Below are 14,946 nucleotides of genomic sequence, written 5' to 3' on the forward strand. Positions count from 1 at the left end.
AGCGATGGATCCCAGACTTAGGTAAGGCAGGGATTTTAGTTGGGCCTGCCTGACAAACCCTAGCAAGGGGAATGGGGGTTCAGGTTTTAGAGGCCAGGAGGGAGGGATAAAGCAGGGTACGATCTTGGGAGGGGTGCCCCCAATGAGCACAGGAGACCCAACAAAGGAGGTACCCCCCAACTTTCTTCCCCACAGCAGCCCACACAGTGAAAATTGCTGGGTTGCTCATCTCGTCTCCACTTTCCCCAGCCACATGCAAAATTGCAGCGGAGGCAAAATGAGGTCCTTAAATACCCATTAATTACCACTTAAAGGCCTCAATAGGCCCAAGGGCAGGCAGGCTGGCTGATGTGTTGCCCACCCACCACAATATGAGAGATAGGTCGGGATAGGTGAGCAGGCGGTGGGCAGGCCACCTGTCTTATTTTACAATTCTTCAAGTATTCCAGTGGGGGAGGTGGTCTTAAAATTCACCCCTATGTCACACTTGACAGGGTAGATGCTTGGAGTCTATTTCCCTTGGATGCAGAATCTAGAAATAGAGCTCATCATTTCAGAATAAGGGGTCGGCCATATAAGACTGAGATGAGGAGATATTGCCACACTCGGTGCTTTATGAATTTTTGGAATTCCGTTCCCCAAAGGACAGTGGATGCCTTTTGCGCTGCGATGGCGAAGTGGTATTGTCGCTGGACTAGTAATCCAGAGACCCAGGGTAATGCTCTGGGGATGCGGGTTCGAATCCCGCCGCGGCAGATGGTGGAATTTGAATTCAATAAAAATCTGGAATTAAAGGTCTAATGATGACCATGAAACCATTGTCGATTTTTGTAAAAACCCATCTGGTTCACTAATATCCTTTAGGGAAGGAAATCTGTTTTCCTTACCTGGTCTGGCCTACATGTAACTCCAGACCCACAGCAATGTGGTTGACTCTTAAATGCCTTCAGCAATGGCCTAGCAAGCCACTCAGTTGTAACAAAACCGCTACAAAGACACAAAAAAGGAATGAAACCAGACAGACTACCCGGCATCGACCTAGGCACCGGAAAGGACAATGGCAATTGCAGCCTTGTCGACCCTGCAAAGTCCTCCTTACTAACATCTGGGGGCTCTTGCCAAAATTGGGAGAGCCGTCTCACAGCCTAGTCAAGCAACAGCCTGACATAGTCATCCTCAGGGAATCATACCTTACAGATAATGTCCCAGACTCCACCATCACCATCCCTGGGTATGTCCTGTCCCACCGGCAGGACAGACCCAGCAGAGGTGGGAGTACAGTGGTATACAGTCGGGAGGGAGTTGCCCTTGGAGTCCTCAACATCGACTCCAGACCCCATGAAGTCTCATGGCATCAGATCAAACAAGGGCAAGGAAACCTCCTGCTGATTACTATGTACCGCCCTCCCTCAGCTGATGAATCAGTGCTCCTCCATGTTAAACATTGCTTGGAGGAAGCACTGAAGGTGGCAAGGGTGCAGAATGTTCTCTGGGTGGGGGACTTCAATGTCCAAGAGTGGCTCGGTAGCACCCCTACTGACGAAGCTAGCTGAGTCCTAAATGACGTAGCTGCTAGGCTGGGTCTGCAGCAGGGGGTGAGGGAACCAACAAGAGGGAAAAACATACTTGACCTCATCCTCACCAACCTGCCTGCCGCAGATGCATCTGCCCCTGACAGTATCAGTAGGAGTGACCATCACGCAGTCATTGTGGAGACAAGGTCCTGCCTTCACATTGAGGATACCCTCCATCATGATGTGTGGCACTAACACCGTGCTAAATGGGATAGATTTCAAACAGATCTAGCAACTCAAGATTGGGCATCCATGAGGTGCTGTGGGCCATCAGCAGCAGCAAAATTGTACTCTAACATAATCTGTAACCTCATGGCCCAGCATATCCCCCACTCTACCACTACCATGAAGCCAGGGGGTCAACCCTGGTTCAATGAAGAGCACTGGAGGGCATGCCAGGAGCAGCACTAGGCATATCTAAAAATGGGGTGTCAACCTGGTGAAGTTATAAAACAGTGCGACTTGCGTGCCTAACAGCATAAGCAGCAAGTGATAGATAGAGCTAAGCGATCCCACAACGAACGGATCAGGTCTAAGTTCTGCAGTCCTGCCTCATCCAGTCGTGAATGGTGGTGGACAATCAAACAACTCATTGGAGGAGGTGGCTCCACAAATATCCCCATTCTCAATGCTGGAGGAGCCCAGCACAGCAGTGCAAAAGATAAGGCTGAAGCATTCACAATAATCTTCAACCAGAAGTGCCGAGTGGATGATCCATCTTGGCCTCCTCCGGAGGTCCCCAGCATCAGAGATGCCAGCCTTCAGCCAATTCGATTCACTCCACGTGATATCAAGATATGGCTGAAGCCATTGGATATTGCAAAGGCTATGGGCCATGACAATATTCCGGCAATAGTACTGAAGATTTGTGCTCCAGAACTTGCCGCACCCCTAGCCAAGCTGTTCCAGTACAGCTACAACACTGGCATCTACCCAGCTATGTGGAAAATTGCCCAGGCATGTCCTGTACACAAAAAGCAGGACAAATCCAAACCGGCCAATTATCGCCCCATCAGTCTACTCTCCATCATCAGAAAGTAATGGAAAGGGTCATCAACAGTGCTATCAAGCAGCACTTGCTTAGCAATAACCTGCTCACTGATGCCCAGTTTGGGTTCCGCCAGGACCACTCGGCTCCTGACCTCATTACAGCCTTGGTTCAAACATGGACAAAAGAGCTGAACTCTTGAGGTGAGAGTGACTGCTTTTGACATCAAGGCAGCATTTGACCGAGCGTGGCATCAAGGAGCCCTAGCAAAACTGGAGTCAATGGGAATCAGAGGGAAAACTCTCCAAGCTGGAGTCATACCTGGCACAAATGAAGATGGTTGTGGCTGCTGGAGGTCAGTCATCTTAGCTCCAGGACGTCACTGCAGGAGTTCCTCGGTATTGTCCTAGGCCCAACCATCTTCAGCTGCTTCATTAATGACCTTCCTTCCATCATAAGGTCAGAAGTGGGGATGTTCACCTATGATTGCACAATGTCCAGCACCATTCACGACTCCTCAGATACTGAAGCAGTCCATGTCCAAATGTAGCAAGACCTGAACAATATCCAGGCTTGGGCTGGCAAGTGGCAAGTAACATTCACACCACACAAGTGTCAGGCAATGACCATCTCCAACAAGAGAGAATCCAACCTTGATGTTCAATGGCATTACCATCACTGAATCCCCGACTATCAACGTCCTGGGGGTTACCATTGACCAGAAACTGAACTGTAAGAGCCGTATAAATACTGTGGCTACAAGAGCAGGTCAGAGGCTAGGAATCGTACAACGATTAACTCGCCTCCTGACTCCCCAATGTAGATGTCCACCATCTACAAGGCACAAGTCAGGAGTGTGATGGAATACTCCCCACTTGCCTGGATGAGTGCAGCTCCTACAACACTGAAGATGTTGGACACCATCCAGGACAAAGCTGTCCGCTTGATTGGCACCACATCCACAAACATTCACTCCGTCCACCACCGACGCACAGTAGCAGCAGTGTGTACCATCTACATGGTGCACTGCAGGAATTCACCAAGGCTCCTTAGACAGCACCTTCCAAACCCACGACCACTACCACCTAGAAGGACAAGGGCAGCAGATAGATGGGAACACCGCCACCTGGAGGCTCCCCTCCAAGTCACTCACCATCCTGACTTGGAAATATATTGCCGTTCCTTCCCTGTCGCTGGGTCAAAATCCTGGAACTCCCTTCCTAACAGCACTGTGGGTGTACCTAAACTACATGGACTGCAGCGGTTCAAGAAGGCAGCTCACCACCACCTTCTCAAGGGCAACTAGGGATGGGCAATAAATGCTGGCCCAGCCAGCGAAGCCCACATCCCGTGAATGAATAAAAAAATATATTCAAGACTGAGACAGAGAGATCGCAGGTGGGGAAATGCGTTGAGGTTAGCAAAATGGTGCAGTGTATGTCTGGTTTGTGATCTCATAATAAATTGGATGTGTGTTGTTTGATAACTTCCCTAAGCTATGTCTCATGCCTTTCACCAGGAGACGCAGAAGGTGACAATCCCAGACCAACCAGCACAACCAGGTGAAAAGAAGCCTATTGTTTGTGAGCACTAATTGAATGTAAAAGGAAAAGGTATTCATGTTGACGCCTCCAGCATCCTCTCCCAGGCTTCAGATTCCAAAGCTTCAGGTCTAGAAGTTTGGAATCTCGTTGGTTGTTGCCTGTAATGTCAGTCACAGCTTAGTGTAGTATTAGAATCATAGAACCATAGAAAGATTACTGCACAGAAAGAAACCATTCAGCCCATCATGTCTGTGCGGGCTATAAAAGAGAAAAAATAAATTAGCCGCTCATTTTTAACCCCACTTTCCAGCACTTGGTCCATAGCCTTGCAGGTTACAGGTGCATATCCAGGTGCCTTTTAAATGAGTTGAGCATTTCAGTCTCAAGCCATGAATTCCAAAAGCCCACCGCCCTATAGGTGAAAAAATTTTTGCTTATGTCCCCTCTAATCTTTCTACCACTCACCTTAAAACTATGCCCCCTGGCAATTGAACCCTCAGCTAGGGGAAACAGATCTTTCCTAACTACCCTATCTAGACCCATCATAATTTTATACACCTCAATTAGGTCACCCCTCAGCCTCATCTGTTCTAAGGAAAACAACCCTAGCCTATCCAATCTTTCTTCAGAGCTGTAATTTTCAAGCCCTGGCAACATTCTTTTAAATCTCCTCTGTACTCTCTCCAGAGCAATTATATCCTTCCTGTAATGTGGAGATCAGAACTGCACACAAAATTCCAGCTGTGGCCTAACCAGGGTTTTATACAGTTCCAGCACTGCATCCCTGCTTTTGTATTCAATACCTCATCCAATAAAGAAAAGCATTCCATGTGCTTTCTTTACCTGTCCTTCAGGGACCTGTGGACATGCACTCCAAAGTCTCTCACTTCCCCTACTCTTCTCAATAGCCTCCCATTTATTGAGTTTTCCCTAGCTTTGATTGCCTGCCACAATGCATTCCTCACATTTTTCTGGATTGAATTTTGTTTGCCATTTTTCCGCCCACTCAACCAAACCATTGATATAATTCCTGAGACAACAGCAATCCTCTTCACTATCAACTACGCGGCCAATTTTTGCGTCATCTGCACATTTCCTAATTATGCCTCCCACATTTATGTCCAAATCATTAATATATACGACAGACAGCGAGGGCCCCAACACTGAGCCCTGTGGAACACCACTGGAAACCACTTTCCACTCGCAAAAACATCCATCAAGCATTACCCTTTGTTTCCTGTCACTGAACCAATTTTGGATCCAACTCACCACATTCCCTGTATCACATGGGATCTCACTTTTCTGACCGGAATGCCATGTGGAACCTTGTCAAATGCCTTACTAAAATCCAAGTAGATAACATCCACTACACTACCCTCATCAATCCTCCTTGTTACTTCCTCAAAAAAATTGATTAAGTTAGCAATACATGATCTTCCCCTAACAAAACCATGCTGACTATCGCTGATCAATCTGTGCCTTTCTAAGTGACTGTTTATCCTGTCTTTCAGAATTGTTTCCAATAATTTTCCTACCACCGAAGTCAGACTGACCGGTCTATAATTTTCTGGCCTATCCCTCACACCCTTTTTAAATATTGGTACAATGTTCACAGACTGCCAATCCTCTGGTACCTCACCTGTATCTTGTGAAGATTGGAAAATGATCCTCAGGGCATCGGTTATTTCCTCCCTGGCTTCCTTTAACAACCAGGATTACAATCTACCCAGCCCCGGAGATTTATCCACCTTCAAGGATGCCAGTCCCTCCAGTACTTCCTTTCTCATTATGCTCATTGTATCTAATATTTCACACTCTTCCTCTTTGACTAGAATGTGTCCATCAACCCTCTCCTTAGTGAAGACGGAGGCAAAGTACTCATTGAGAACCCTGCCCAACATCTTCAGCATCAATGCACATGTTACCATGTACATCTCTGAAAGATCCTACCATTTCCTTAGTTATCTTCTTGCTCTTAATGGTAAAACATCTTTGGATTTTCTTTGATTTTACCTGCCAATATTTTTTCATATCCTCTCTTTGCGTTCCTAATTTCCTTTTTTACCTCATCCCTGTACTTTCTATACTCATCTAGGCTTTCTACAGTATTAAGCTTTTTGTGACTGTCATATGCTTTCTTTTTCTGCTTTAACTTACATTGTCTGCTTCTGAATAACCAGGTGGCTCTAGATTTGGCAGTACCACCCTTTTTCCTTGTGGGGACATGTCTACATTGTGCCCATAGAATCTCACTTTTGAATACCTCCCACCGATTTGACACTGTTTTCCTTTCTAATAGCTGTATCCAATCCGCTTTCACCAGTTTACCTCTCAGCTTTGTAAAATTTGTCTTCCCCCAATTTAGAACTTTCACTCCTGTTCTATCTTTGTCCTTTTATATAATGATGCTAAATATAACTGCATTATGGTCACAATCTCCAAAATGGTCTCCAACTGCTACTTCATCCACTTGTCCAGCTTCATTTCCTAAGGCTACATCTAGAATTGCACCCCAGCTCATCGGGCTTGTTATATGCTGGCTGAAAAGGTTTTCTTGAATGGAGTTCAAGAATTTTGTGCCCTCTGTGCTCATCAAACTGTTCGTATCCCAATTAATATTAAGGTAGTTGAAGTCTCCAACTATCACTGCCTTATTGTTTTTGTACTCAGAAATTTGCCTACATATTTGCTCTTCTAGCTCCCTTCCATTATTTGGGGGTCTATAGTACATTCCTAGCAGTGTAGCTGCCCCTTTTTGATTTCTGAGCTCAACTCATATGGCCTCATTTGATGCTTCATTTAGCAAATCATCCCTTCTCACAGTTGTAATTGTCTATCCTGCCTGAAAACTCTATATCCAGAGTTGTTGATCTGCCATTTTTGCCCCTCTTTAAATCAAGTTTCCATTGGAGCGATGATATCATGCTGCCATTTATCAATCTGTGCCCTCAGCTCACCAGATTTATTTGCTATACTCCTTGCATTTGCATATAAACCTTTTAACACTGCCAAATTCCCGTGCCGTACACTTTTTGCCTGTGCCTCTTCTGTTTTTCAGTCACTCACTAATTCTCCATCTCCTGTTCCCTGTTCTGAATTTGCCCTCAGGTTCCCAGCCCCCTACCAATCTGGTTTAAACTCCTCCCCCATAACAGCACTAGCAAGTCTCCCTGCGAGGATATTCATCCCAGTCCTGTTCAAGTGCAAACCATCCAGCTTGTACAGGTCCCACTTTCTCCAGAACTGGTTCCAATGCCTCAGAAATCTGATGCCCTCCCTCCTATACCAGTTTTCCAGCCATGTGATTATTCACTCAATTCTCCTATTCCTATACTCATTGGCATATGGGACTAGGAGTAATCCTGAATTTACTGCTTTAGAGATCCTGCTTTTCAACCTCCTTCCTAGCTCCCTGAAATCTGCTTTCAGGGCCTCATCCATTTTCCTACCTCAGTCATTGGTACCAACTTGGACCATGACCTCTGGCTGATCACTCTCCTGCAGAAGAATGTCCTGCAGCCGCTCCATGATATGCTTTACCCTGGCACCAGGAGGGAACATACCATGCTGGAGTCAGGTCTATGCCAGAGAAACGCATGTCTGTTCCCCTAACTAACGAATCCCCTATCACTACTGTTATAGTTTCTATATTCCTGGACTCTAAAGGCATCAAGGGGTATGGGGAAAGTGCAGGAGTACGGTGTTAAGATAGAGAATCAGCCATAATCATACTGAATGGTGGGGCAGGCTCAAAGGGCCAAATGACCTACTCTTGCTCCTATTTTCTATGTTTCTATGTTTTATTCTCCTCTTCTTCCTCCCCTCCTGTACAGCAGAGCTGCCCGTGGTGCCACAAACCTGGCTCTGACTGCACTCCTCCAAGGAACCAACAGCATCACCAGTATCCAAAATGGAAAACCGATTGGTGAGCGGGACCCCAGGGGGCTCCTGCATTACTTCCCTAGTTCTCTTGGACTGCCTGGCAGTCACCCATCTATCCCTTGTGTTGGAATATTGTGAGTTCAAGCCCTCTCCAGGTACTGTCGGAGCCCTGCACTGTTGGAGGTGCCGTATTATGAATGAAACATTAAACCAAAGCTCTGTCTGCCCCTCAGGCAGATGAAAAAGATCCCACGGTACTATTCAAAGTAGAGCAGGCAAGTACTACCCAGCATCCTAGCTAATATTTATCCCACAATCAACATCACTAAGAAATTTTGGCCGTTTACAGGTTGCAGTTTGTGGGATATTATTCTATGCAAATTGGCTACCATGTTTCCTACATTACAATAATGACTGCCCTTGTAAAGTGCATAATTGACTTTAACGGGCTTTTGGGCACCCTGAGATCATGAAAGACATCATAACACTGTGGCTGATACTTCAGTACAGTCCTGAGGGAGTTCTGCACCGTCAAAATTGCTTTCTTTCAGGTGGGACATTAACCCAATGTCCTGAGTGCCTGTTCAAGTGAACAGATAAGGTTGTCTCCCACTATTCAAAGAAAAGACAGGATTTCTGGCATCCTGAATAAAATTCTTCAAACAACGAAATTTTATTGACCTTAATCTCATTTGCTGTTTGAGGGAGTTTGCTGTGCATAGATTAGCTGCCACCTTTCCTTCGTTACAACAGTGAAAACATATCAAACTAATTTATAGTTTGTGAAGGAGTTTTGAACATCTTGACGACGTGAAAGGCATGATATAAATGCAATTTATTTCTCTTTTTAAAATGGTTATTGATAACTTTGAGGCAATTGGCAGCTGTTTCAACCCATGGATTGTAAATGAACATATTTCAAAATCAATTCATGGACATTTGGCCAACTTGCCAACTTTCACTAATGCTTCAACTTTTGATATATGTAATACATTTGATTTCTGTCAATCACTCTTATTGGACTAGGTTTAAATGAGGATATGTCCAAGCCTGGCTATGCTCTCTTTCGGTGAGACTATAGTACAGATGGTGGCAGCATGACCCTTTATCTCAACAACCTGGTTACCTATTGGTTATGGTGCAAAGATCCTGTGCCTCCAGTTTTTCATTAATGGTGTTAGCTGTGGTGCAGTCTCACCATGGGCGTCAGAGGTTGTGGGGTCAAGTCCAAGTCACACTCCAGTGCAGAAGAGAGAGAATGCACTGTTGGAGGTGCTGTTTTTCAGATGAAACTTTAAACCAAAGCCTCACCTTCTCTCTATGGAGCATTTCAAGCCAAAGTAAATTGACTTTTTATGTTCCCTACATTACAACAGTTCAAGGAAAGGTACATCATTGGTTGTATAAGTACTGTGGGATGTCCTGAAGTTGTGAAAGGTACAATGTAAATGCAAGTATTTAATGGCCAATTTGCGTCTACCTCTCAGACGCTGTACATGGAATTCAAATATGGCCTTGACATGCTTCGCTCTCCTGAGCAGTAACTTGAAATGTTGCCCAATGGATAGGCTAAAAGTCAAAGTCCCAGCATTCAAAGTGTCTCACTCTGGACTGAGAGGATCAGTGTCACCTTGTTACTGGCCAGCTTAATCAGCTCCAAAGTGTGGATAATTATGTCTGGATGCTCACCCAACAGAGAATCCTGAGCTAACACGGCAATGGACTTGATTGTCTGTGCTCCTCTGTTCAACTCCATAGAGGCGTGCATCAGCACATAACAATTCCATCACTTAATATGCTCAGTGACTCACAATATAATTGTTTCCATCTTACTTTATATTTAATACAATGATGACTAGTTTCTAATCAGAAATCAAATGAGCAGAAGCAAGTAGCTTGAAAAGCAAATGGAAACTGTAGGAGCCAACACCACTGGCAGTGGATTTCTGAGGTGATATTGTATTTTATTTCGAGGTATCTCCAGAGGGTATAGTTATACAATGAAGAGGTAAATGGCACAAATCTATCCAACTGAAGCAGCTGTTATCAAAGTCACAAACGACATCATATGTGACCGTAACAAAGGTAAACTATCACTCCTCATCATTTGTGACCTGTATGCAGCCTATGATACAGTTAACCATGCCATCCACCTCCTACACCTCTCCACAGTTGTTCAGCTTGGTGGGGCTGTTCTCATCTGGTCCCACTCTTATCTATCCATTCCTAGCCAAAGAATCACTTGCAATGGCTTCTCTTCCTGTTCCCATATCATTACTTCTGGTGTCCCCAAAGGATCAAACCTTGGTTTACAACACCCCACCCTGCACACCACCCCCCCCACCCCACCCCCAAACTACATTTCTCATCCATATGGTGCCCCTCGGCAGCATTTGAAGGCACAGCATTAGTTTTCATATGTTCACTGACGACACCCACCTCTACCCCAGCACCATCTCTCTAAACTCCTTCATTGTTGCTAAATTATCAGACTGGTTATTCGACATCCAATACAGGATAAGCAAAAATCTCCTCCAATTAAATATCAAGATGAATGAAGCCAATGTTTTCGGTCCCGCTCCAAATTCTCTTCCCTTGCTACCGAATCCATCTCTCTCCCTGGCAACAGTTCAAGATTAAGCTAGTCTATTCACAACCATAGTGTCACATTTGATTCCAAGATGAGCTTCTAACCTCATATTTGTGCCATGACAAAGACAACGTATTTCCACTCCTGTAACATCGTCCAACTTCGCTCCTGTCTCAGCTCATTTGCTGCTAAAACCCTCATTCATACCCCTTGGCCTGACTATTCCAATGCACTCCTGTCTGATCTCCCACATTCTACCCTCCATTCAAAACTCTGCTGCCCATGGCTTAATTCACACAAAATCATGTTCCCCTATCATCCCTGTGCTCGCTAACCATTGGCTCCTGGTCAAGTAGCAACTTGATTTTAAAATCCTCAACTTTGTTTTCAAAATCCTTCATTGCCTCTCCCCTTCCTATCTTTATAATCTCCTCCAGCACAACCACCCTCCAGGATATCTGTGCTTCTCTAATTCTGGCCTCTTGTGCATCCCCAATTTTAATTGCTGCATCATGCTTTTAGACACCTAGGTCCCAAGTTCTCTACACCTCTCCACCTCGCTTTCCCCCTTTTATATGCTCCTCAAATCCTACATCTTTGACCATTTTGGTCATGTGAGCTAATATCTCCTTATATGGCTCATTGTCGTACCCTGTTTTATAATGCTCCTGTTAAGTGCCTTGGGACATTTCATTATCTAAAGGTACAATATAAATATAATTTCTTGATGTTGTTGTGTGATTAAACTGAGGACTATCTTTAGCAGTTGCATTGGCAGGAAATGTGGTTAGTAGTTGGTAGCCATGACTCAGTTGGTAGCACTCTTACCTGTAATTCACCCGGCCCATGAGCTCCAGTCCCATTCCACGACTTGAGTGCAAAATCAAGGATGACACTTAGTACAGTTTGCAGGAGTGCTGCACTGTTGGAGGTGCTGTCTTTTGCATGACAATATTTTGAAGAAGATCACTGGTATTCTCTTCAGTGCCCTGACCAATATCTAACCTCAATCAACATCACAAAAAACTGATTCATCATATTGCTGTTTGTGGAAACTTGTGCGCATATTGGCTGCTGCATATCCTACATTACAACAGTGACTAAATTTCAAAAGTGCTTCATTGTCTGTAAAGCACTTTGGGATGTCTTGTGGTCATGAAAGGGCCACTGTATATAAATGCAACCTTTCTTTCTTTGGACTTGGGGATGGTATTCATGGGGCATAAGGAGGAAGCACAGGCCTTGATGGTCACATCTCTTGTTGATGTGATGAGCAGTTTATTATCTCATTATTGAGCACTTTACTTAACTCCAAAGAAGAACCAATTGTGTCCGGATAACACAAAATCCTGAGCTAACACAACAATATGCTTGATTGCCTGTGCACTCACTGATCAACTGCATTGAGGCTGTGCAACTATCAAAGTGCTCTTTAAGTGAACCTCTCTATTTTCTGTTCTATTCATAACGATAATAAATTTCTGATCAAAAGTGGTGAAAAAAGTAAAATAAAACAACTAATGCATTGCATGCCAACTTGCATTCATAAAGTGGGTTTCAAACAGACTAACATCTTGGGATAGTTTACAATGGGGAAAGGGGCATGTTGGGGTTGAAAGTATGGTTGAAAGGATGTGCTTTTCAAAGGAATTGAGCGTGGTAGCAAGTCATATGGCCTTGATCTTAATTCTAAGTGTGCTTTGCATGGGTGAGTAGCATGGTAAGTTGTCTGAGCTTCTTCTTCTTGCTGACATATCCTGACTGGCCTTAATAAGGCAGGAAAGCTTCAGTGGTTCCCCATTCTTGCCTGATTTAAAATTGCTTTGTGCTTATATAAAGAAGGATTAGTTGGGTGTCCTCGAGTGGGAGCTGCGACACCACTACATGCAAGAGGGTGCAATTACAGCATGATGGGTTTACATAGGCACTTTCCATTATAAACTATTATGTAAGAATTTATAATGGAAGATGTTGACAGGAAGTGCAGGTTGAGGTGGGATTTTTTAATATATTACCCCTGAGGTTTTGTACATGGGGGAGCCAAAGCAGAGTTAGAGGATAGGGGATTATTGCTTCAGGCCCTGCAGACAAGGGTTGCTAACTCTGGCTGGAAGTACTTCCATCTTCATACTTTCATCGCCTCTCAATTCCAAGCTTCCTGCCCCACATTCCCACCATTGGCGCATCCCTCCATTGTGACGCATCAATTATTTCTTGATTATCAGTCAAACTGCCAAGTTTCCACCGCCAATATTTTTTACAATTAATAAATGAAAGTGTTCAAAGAAAATGTAATAACTATATTTTTTAAATGCTCCCTATGAATTTTCTGCCAGGTTTGCTCACTACAGATTAATCGTTCATTCCTGGAGACTCAGGTTAATTCTGGTGAGTTTTTAACCTCATGTAGACGTCATTCCATTCCCATTTTAAAGGCATCCAATCAGTCTTTAATTTTGCATCTTATTTTTGACAAAACTTGCAGAAATTTGGGAATTAGAGGGGGAGGCATGGGGTTTCTCTACAGTATAAATTGAGGAGTTTGGAAACACAAAACTGAAGTGTTACCATTAGCAGCTGAGTATAACTACAATGTGAGAAGTTTATGTGACCAATTTCCATTATAAATGGGGGCACAGGAATTTATAATGGAAAGCATTGACTGAAAGTGCAGGCAGACATAGGAATTTTGATATATTAGGAAGGATGCGATTGCACTGGAGGGGGTGCAGAGGAGATTCACCAGGATGTTGCCTGGGATGAAACTTTTAAGTTATGAAGAGAGGTTGGATAGACTTGGGTTGTTTTCATTGGAGCAGAGAAGACTGAGGGGTGACCTGATCGAGGTGTACAAGATTATGAGGGGCATGGACAGGGTGGATAGGGAGCAGCTGTTCCCCTTAGTTGAAGGGTCAGTCACGAGGGGACGCAAGTTCAAGGTGAGGGGCAGGAGGTTTAGAGGGGATGTGAGGAAAAGCTCTTTTACCTAGAGGGCGGTGACGGTCTGGAATGTGCTGCCTGGGAGGGTGGTGGAGGCGGGTTGCCTCACATCCTTTAAAAAGTACCTGGATGAGCACTTGGCACGTCATAACATTCAAGGCTATGGGTCAAAGTGCTGGTAAATGGGATTAGGTAGGTAGGTCAGGTGTTTCTCACGTGTCGGTGCAGACTCGATGGGCCGAAGGGCCTCTTCTGCACTGTGTGATTCTGTGATTAGTAGTTTTTCATGTCATTTCCTCTGAGTATGACATTTATTTCTTGTAACACTTGCCCTGTCACACTTTGCTGGTTACATCCCTATTATAAAACAACATACTGTCCAACTCATTGTGAGCAATCCCATCTGCTAATGTGTTAAATATAGCATGGAAATTAATTGATGTTGCATTGTACAAAGGTTCAGCAGGCTTCCATCGAGTTTCAATATCATCCATTTGAACAAATTTTATTTTTATTATTTATTTTAATTAAAAACAGGAAATTCTGGAATTTCTCAGTTGGTCTGGCAGCCTCTGTGAAGAGAGAAACAGAGTTAATGTTTCAGGTTGATGACATTTAGTTCAGAAACATTGGCTGGAATTTTACGGCTCTGTCACAGTGGGGATGGGGCCGTAAAATGCGACGAGCCATTCTAAACTCCATTGACTTCAGTGGGACCATAAAATCCCGCCGGCATAAAATTTCCCCCTCCACAGTCATTCAAACCTGCTGGGTACATCCAGCATTTTCTGTTTTCATTTCAGATTTCCAGCATCTGCAGTATTTTGCTTTTGCACTTGTTTACTTTAAATTAGCTAATACTGTTAGATTAGACAAAGAAGTTTTCTCAATGATGACAGAAATGATATCCAGACAATGCATTTCTAATTGCTTCCTTTGGTTTCCATATTGTGGTAATGAATCTATTAGCATGGCATTTATGAGCATGAAAATTTAGCTTTATTATGAATTAGTGCCTTGTTTTGCAAAACTTGCAGTTTAATCATGTGATTAGCAGCATTGTTATTTGTCATTTTGTTATTACACACAGTAGGGAGGAAAATTGCTTTAAAAGATGGATGACAGAGGCATGCATGTGCCTCATGAACCGAAAAAATGCTAAATTCAGATGTTATTGAATACAAATAGTGATATTAACTCCACACAGGTAGCATAATGAATTAAAAGAGTGTTATGCTGTTTGTATTTAAACATAATAACAGATACCAGGGAGTGATTACAAGGCTGTAATTTAACCTCAGGGTTCATTCAAATTATAGGCTTTGCTCTCGCAGTCTGTGGCATCTGCATGCGTTGGCATCCTTGCTGGTGTGTGATTGCCCCAGAGAATCAATTGCTCCGGTCTATGTTTGGAACAGGTAAACAGCC

Source organism: Cetorhinus maximus, chromosome 24 (genome assembly GCF_964194155.1).
Source record: "Cetorhinus maximus chromosome 24, sCetMax3.hap1.1, whole genome shotgun sequence".
Taxonomy (NCBI): Eukaryota; Metazoa; Chordata; class Chondrichthyes; order Lamniformes; family Cetorhinidae; genus Cetorhinus; species Cetorhinus maximus.